Below are 8,370 nucleotides of genomic sequence, written 5' to 3'. Positions count from 1 at the left end.
GCAGCACTCTAAACACCACCAAAGACAAAAAACCGACCGTGGAAGAGGTTCTCACACCTCGAAAAAAAAAACAATGTAGAAGTGTTATTGTTGCCCGATAAAGGATTTTGAGTTTTCACTCCGGAGTAAGACCAAGTCCCAAAACAATGCCTTCACCAAAGCCAATGCCAGGTACAACTCATGAAGGCTAGATCTTGGGCTTAAACCCTAGAAATTGTGGCTCAGTACTCGAGAAGCAGCACTAAAAGTGTTCTCCACATGTGCTGCCGCCCACGCCTGCCAAGGCCGCTGCTACAAGTCTTCAACACCCGACACACATGAAACCTGTGTCGCAAGCTTTGATCAAAACCAAAACTCCTCTACGCATTTATAAGCCTCTCGCCAGAAAGTGGAGCTTCATGCCACGCCCTCATGAAGCCTCGTTGGCCAAAGATAAGGACGCGCATGACTGGATCAACTACGGTCTAGTTATCTAGTGACGCCATGCACCAATAAGCGGAGACCTCCGAGAGAAAGACCAGAACTTGTCGTTGTCTATATCGAGGAGGCCGGCATGAAGCAAATCAATGATTTGGAACTTGAAGACCAGTAGGGCCGACCACCTTTATTCAAGCAGTGCCAGCAGCCCCAACGCCAGCTGCTAGGAGCAGAATAGAGGACGAACCAAACCACCGCCGACGCCGCTGGAATCGATGTTGATCGGACCCTAAAGGGCCGCGTCGCTTCCAACTGGTGACAGTAAGCCATCTTGCTGATGCGGGCAGTAGCCACCGTGACCCATCATCCCAGATTGAACCCAGGATGAGCTTGTTGCCATCATCGCATGCCATTGCATTCACGCTTCAGGTGGCATCGCCGAGGACTAGCCTTGTCCGATCTGCTCACCTCCAACGCCATCCCACCTAGTCTCCTCATCCTCAAGCAGCCCAGTCGCGCCACTCCACCTCGCGCCACCGCGACCAGCAGAGCGCGGCGTGCCGCCATCTTCTCAGGCCGCCGCCAGGGCATCCGGTCTCGGCCGCATCAATCCACCGGAGGGTGCATGCCCGCCGTTTGGGGATGGGGCCTACCGCCATCATAGCCTACACCGACGGCAGCGGTGACACAATTTTATCTTTGGGGAGTCTGCCGTCGCTGGAGGTTGCTCCCCCGGGCCGCCGTAAGGATGACGTCGGGGGGCGGGGGCGTTCGTTAGGGGTAGGTAGCGAGGGAGACGGCGGGCTGGGGAAGGCGACGGCTGGTGGCGATGTGGATCCTTGGTTGGTTAGGAGAATATTATACATTGGATGCAATTTTTTGGACATTTGATTTTTTTAAAGATTCGTGCACAATGGAACGCAACTACTAGTAGGTGTGTAAATGTAGTTTCACTTGTCTATTGATTCTAGATGAATCATCATTTTCATTGGGTGTCGTTGAGCTCCATTCTAGATGCATTCTTAGCACCGTAGGAGTATCATAATCTTCACCATTCATGTCATGATGCAGTTTTTCAAGACAAGTGGGGTTGGAAACATCATTGGTACTGTAACTTGCTTTGATTGTGCTATTTAATAATGGGTTGTATTTTTTGAAAAGGGGAAAGAGCTTTAGTCTCTGCGTCGATTAATGCTAACTTGATCCTTTTTTTGTTGCATTGGCTTTTGCATGAAGCTTTTATGATTAATTTATCCTAAAAATTATTGTTGTCCGCCTCTTTATCCATGTATTGACATCTTTATTCATATGTGTGTTTGCTCTTGCTCTTCTTCTACTTATGTGTTGATTTTGTCTTCCTTTGTCACACATGAGAGAGATGTTGTGAAGTGTATAAGTGAACTGTACTAGCCTTTTTTCATCAGTTCGTATTTAGCTATTGTATAAAGCTTGACGCATTCAACATTTTATTTTGTTATTTTTTATGAGTAACTTCAATAGATTTGGACAATAGAGGCTTGTAGAATTAACCTTCCCCCGCAAAATAGTCACGTTTGGTGTTTTATTGAACCATCTCTTCGAGATAGCTTGGCTCTTACGATGGTATCATAGAACAGTTGAGGTGCATTGTGGTTAATGAGAAAAAAGGGTACCAGCATTGTACGCATAGTTTTAAAAACCAGACCGAAAAGGTGGACCGGCCGGAAAAAAACCAAACCCACTCTCTACCCGAGTTTTAAAGAGGCAACGATCCAACTACCAAAAAGGGGAAAATTTATGAAAATAAAGTGTATTCGCAAAATTTGAACTTGCTCTGTCTCTCTCTCTAGTAGTTGTGTTGTTTAAATACCTAGCTAGACGATCTCTTGTCATCTGTTATTCCTATGTTTTTAATCACCTTTGATGTAGTGATAGGGCCTGTGTCCGAAAAAATAAACATAGTATGCCTACTAAACAAGTTATGCTCTCTCAGATTCGAAGAAAGGGGTTGGCAATCTAAATTTGATCCTTTATTGTATATCTTGTGTCAATATTTCGTTTATGGCACCAAAGTTATAAATATAAAAATGTATCTTGAAAACTAATTTAATAGCAAATCTGTGTACTTTCTTGATCTACTTTTTTTTTCTAAATGGGGTAGTGCCCAGCCTCTGCATCAATTGATGCACACATCCTTATTCATGTATTGCATAATTCAAAATATCAAGTCTAGTACATCAAGGATCGGCGAGGGTTGAGACATGATCAACCATCGGAAAGTGAAAAGCAAGATAAATATATCCATCTTGGATCCTTCTAATGTGATGCCACCCAGTAGCCTGGAAGAAGAAATCATGTGTAACCGTTAATAGACGGTTACATCCAATAGCCATAGTTTCCTGCTGATCCTCCAAGAGAAGATAGGCCCATTGTTGAATCCAATGTGCTGCGCGTAGGATAACCTACAAGAAATTAGTTCCAGTTTGTTTGTTAAAAATAATGTCATTTCGACTTATCCAAAGAGACCAACATAAAGCGAATACCCCAGTGTGTATCCTTGCTCGATCAGATTTATTAACCCTGTTAAGCCAATTACCAAACATATTAGTAATATTAGCAGGAGGAGTTATATTATAAGTAAAATAAATCATGCGCCAAACGATCTTAGCAAAAGGACATGAGAGGAATAAGTGTTGTACATTTTCTAACTCATCACAGAAAACACATAGTTGACACCCATTCCAATTTCATTCAGCCAGATTATCTTTGTGAGTAGCACTTTATTATTAAGAAAACACATGAATTTTTTTATCTTGAGAGAAATCTTTGTTTTTCACAGATATTTACGAAGAAATCTTGTATGACCATTCATTAGATCTAGGTACATAGACTTAACCGAAAACAGTCCCGAGTCAGTAAGTTTCCAAATAAATTTGTCAGAACTTGTGGATAACCTCACTGTCATTAAGCATTGACATAAGTGAATCCATTGATTCTACTTATACTCATTGAAAGTACGTCTAAAATTGATATTAAGCGGTGTTTGTGCCATCACAGTAGCCACCAAAATATTCTTCTGTTGAACAATATTATACAACGACGGGTATTGCGAGGTTAAAGGAGTGTCACCTAACCATACATCCTCCCATAAGCGAACCGAAGATCCATCCCAATTTTGAAATGCCCTCTGTTAAAAAAATCAGTTTTAACACCCAATAGTCATTTCCAAAAAGGGGAATCAGTTGGTTTCACCTCAACTTGAGCTAACGTTTGGTTCTTCAAAAATTTATTGTGAAGAAGTAGTTGCCACATTATTCCTTCCTCAATGACAAGTTTAAACAACCATTTACTAAGCGAACATTTATTTTTAAATTGTAAAACCTCAAAGCTTGCATCTACATATTATTAGAGAAGTTATTGGTCAAAGCTTGCATCTAGACAGCACCTTAATTGGGGGACTGAAAGTGCCTGAATGTAGACATGAACAGCATGTATTTACACAACACCCAAAGCTTGAATTCTGACAAATACGGAGAAAAGATTGAAGTACACAAATGCAAGCTTCATGTGACCTTACAAAGTGAACAAAACCGACTAATATATTTAAGGCATGTTACACCAATGATATGATCGATATAGCAGCTAGCTAGCTACTCCATCGATCACAACCAGCACCTGGTCTCCGCCAGATTTATTCGACAATCAGTTGACAACGGAACCAACCATGCGAATCTAGCACAGAACGCACACCCTACCATTGAAACGAGCAAAAACCACATCACTCTTCATGGCCGTCACCTAGATATGGCAGAAACACCTGTAGTGGTAGGCGCTGTTCATCGGATCGCTGGCGTCGACGGGGATTCCATGCGCGCTGCACCTGTGCCGGCAGCCACGGCACTCGTTGTAGGTGCACGTCGGAGCCCTCGACCCCACTAGCCCCCGTCTCATGATCCCGCTCCCCTCCGTCATCGTCGCCGTCGACCAACTCGTCGCCTCAGGTGGTTCCTCTTCTGATCTCTCTAAACCCTGCAACATGCAAGCAAAAAATGGCTTAAAAACTCAAAGCCAAACACCGTTGTGCATGTGATTTCATTACGAGCTAGCTCTATAGTTTAACCATTCCAGTGCATCTTTGATAATCATCTTTACTATGTAAGGAAGACAGGCATACAATACCATGCAATGCAAGGATGCGCATGAAGTACAGTGTACACGGCCGGCTAAATGCGTTTACCTGCTTTTCTGTCTCGAGGATTGACGGCGAGAATGGCCGAGCAGCTAGAACGTCACCTTCTGTTCATGTAGCAAATATGATTATATGTTTTTTTTTGAAAGTAACAAATATGATTATATGTTAGAAGAACAAGATATGGAGAAATGTCTTTGTCCCGGGAGATCACTTGCACGGATTCACTCAGTCTCTAGCGCCATGCAGTTTACAAAAACTTGATGATACTTGATGAAAGATAAATCGCATGAATCTTAAGGCACTGAATCGACGGCTAAAATGTGCACGGGACCTCCCGTGCACGGGTGAATCGCCTGCTTTCACAAGATATCGTATACTACTGACCAGTTAGCCGCGTACTCAGTCCTCGAATCGAATAAATTGATAGCCGGCAAGAGAAGCTAACAAATCTACTGAGTAGTGCGTGTGCATGCTTGGAGTACATACGTATACGATTACGTACCAATGATAAGCGTAGCAACGAGGAGGAGATAGCACACAAACTGCAACTTATTTCTTCCAGCTCCGGCCATTTCTCTTCTTCGATCCAGTTGACCAATAGCTAGGTAGATGCGACCACTCGAGGAAGGAGGAGGCAGGGCATATATAGGTCATAGTATGGTCATGTCCATGTGTGTGCATTTTTAGGTAGAAGTAGAAGATGAAAATGTGAAGAGAGGGAAAGGAGGGGTAAAAAGCTCTGATGGATGCATATAATGCATGGTACCGTACGTAGAGAGAAAAGGACATGGCATATGGTGCGCGATTTGTCTGTTTTATGGTTCTAGGGGCTTCGCCAAAAATCACGAAACTACCCACCATGAATGTGTACTTAGTGAATGCTAGTTGCTACCTACCTTTTGGAGGACTCATTTGGTTACTAGGATTTTCAAAAGATTTGTGTAGGAAATAAATCGAATGAAAATTTTCCTTGCTACCGTTTGATTCATAGGATCATATTTCATAGGAAAATAGCATGAGATTTAGATCTGATGAATAAATCACCACAATCAAAGAAATTTTCTCTTCACATAGAATTCATATGCACATTTTTTTTTTAGAAATGGGAGCATCGCCCCAGCCTCTGCATCAATAGATGCACACAGCTGTTTTATTGCATTGTTTAATATTCATATGCACATGGCATCACAATCCCATAAGATTCCAATTTTTTAATTTTTTTTATCATATCCTACAGATCAAATGAGCCATTACTATCCACTCGGCTATGTTGTTTTTTGGGAGTGGCCAGGTATCAATCTACTTTGTTACTTCCCAGTCAATTGTCAGTTTTGCCAATTGTTGGATCAAGATCACGTTAAAAAAAATTGTTGGATCAAGATCTTCTCGTCATTAATTCTGCATTATTTACACAAGTCTTGAAGTCTTATCGGACAGAGAGAAATAGCAAAATCATTCTCGTTTCAACTTATACTTCGGGTGATCAGCTGAGTCATATTTTGGACTTGGGTACATATGGTCTCTATAAAAAAATTAACAAAAATCACATCATTTTCAGCTTGTAAAAATTGCAAAACAATTGTGCTTGTAGATAATGGATATAAGTATGCGCGTGTAATTTTGAAACGTAAACATGACCACTTGCAAAAACTACTAAATGATCAAGCTACAATATAACTTACGTATGAATTATCTAGATGCATGCAGGAACTTTTTCACACTTTCTTGAAACTTAAATGATATCATTAATTTTGACGGGATTATATGTTCTCAAAATTCCTTATAGGTGATCAGCTGCTCCATTGCTTTCGATTTGATCAAAGTCATATTAATCTTGTGATATCAACACAAGGAAGGAGATGCTTTGCATCGTCCCGGACCCGGAGTGGGCCAGTGGGGTCGCGTGGATAGTGCATATGAATGCGTGGAATTCATAGAGAAATGATCGACATCGTCTTAAACAAATTATTGTTCTGTTGTGGTAGGCTCTAGACATTCACGCGCACATTGATACTCATTTTTACAACTAGAAAACAACAAAACGTACGGAGCACAACAAAAGGCTGAGAAGGTACAGTAGGACATCTCGAACGGGATCTTGCAGCGCACATGGCCATCGTCCACCTCCTGCACATATAATGATATATACAATGGCCTGATCGATTATGTTGCATCCGGTCAAGTCTTTCCGAGCATCTCTAGACGCGCCCATGTGACATCCTGCAACATACGAGTGCCACGTCTTTTTTTTTATGCCACTCGCAATAGTATCCTTATTTGGGTAACTTATGTTTTTTTCCTTATAAAATCACTCATTGGATCTTCTATTTATTCATTGTAGCGGATGAAAAACATGGCTACACCTGCGAGAGTGTGAGCAATGTATTGCGGTGGATGGAGTGGCTAGCCATCCACTCTCACGATCTTCTATGCGTAAAGCATCCCTAGCCGTTGGGGCTCCCCAGGCCGAAATCCGGCGCTATTTAGCGTCGGATGGATGTATTTTTTGGCCTGGGGAGGCCCATTTTCCCAGCGGCGAGCCCATGGTCGCCTTCTGACGCGCACCCATCGCGTGCATAGCGACGATGCATGATGGGGTTCGTAGCATAGAAAACAAAAAATTTCCTACCGCAAGACGAATAAATCCAAGATCTAATCTATGGAACACCCAAGATCTAATCTACAAGATCGAAGCAACGAGATTGATGTGAGACTAACCCTCGAAGATTTCCAAAGCCTACGAGATTAGATCTCGTTATTGGTGTAGACGATCATCCCCGATCTTTGCAATCCGGCGACACTTCCGTACTCGATCGCGCGTACGGTGTCGATGAAGCCCTTCCTCTCCACGTTCAAGCGGGCAGCGGAGGTGTGGTAGATCTCCACGGAATCCCGGCACGACGGCGTGGTGGTGGTGGTGGAGGAGAAAAGCTGCAGGGCTTCGCCAAGCCGGTACAGCACTATGGAGGAGAGAGGGGGGCGGCCAGAGCTAGGTCTGAAGGGGTGAACGCCCCCTGCCCCCTCCCCTCTTTATATAGGGGGGAGGTCGGTTTGGGTGGCCCCCCAATGCCCCAAACCCATCTAGGGCCGGCGGCCAAAGGGGGGAGGGGGAATTCTTCCCCCCAAGTTGATCCCCCCTAGGGTTTTGGGGAAAAACCTAGGGTTGGCCGGCCTGGGCCTTGAGGGGCATGTGCCCCTGGCCCATTAGGCTAGGGAGCATCCCCTCGGCCCATGCTAGGCCTCCTAGGGTCGTGGGCCCACTGGTGGGACCCCCGGAACCTTCTAGAACCTTCCCGGTCTTTCACCGGAAAAATCCCGAACTTTTCCGAAACCTAGAAATCAACTTTCCTTATATGAATCTTATTCTCCGGACCATTCCGGACCTCCTCGTGATGTCCTGGATCCCATCCGAGACTCCGAACAAACTTCGGTCTCCATCTCATATTCCGAATCTACTTATGCGACATCGAACCTTAAGCGCGTCACCCTACGGTTCGCGAACTATGCAGACATGGTCGAGACTCCTCTCCGAGCAATAACCAATAGCGGTATCTGGAGATCCATAATGGCTCCCACATATTCAACGATGACTTAGTGATCGATTGAACCATTTACATACGATGCCGATTCCCTTTGTCACGCGATATTTTACTTGTCCGAGGTTCGATCATCGGTATCTCCATACCTTGTTCAACCTCGTTACCGACAAGTACTCTTTACTCGTACCGTGGTATGTCATCTCTTATGATCCAATCATATGCTTGCAAGCTAATCAGATGAAA

The sequence above is a fragment of the Lolium perenne genome, chromosome 7, assembly GCF_019359855.2.
Source record: "Lolium perenne isolate Kyuss_39 chromosome 7, Kyuss_2.0, whole genome shotgun sequence".
NCBI lineage: Eukaryota > Viridiplantae > Streptophyta > Magnoliopsida > Poales > Poaceae > Lolium > Lolium perenne.
This window is presented reverse-complemented; position numbering follows the sequence as displayed.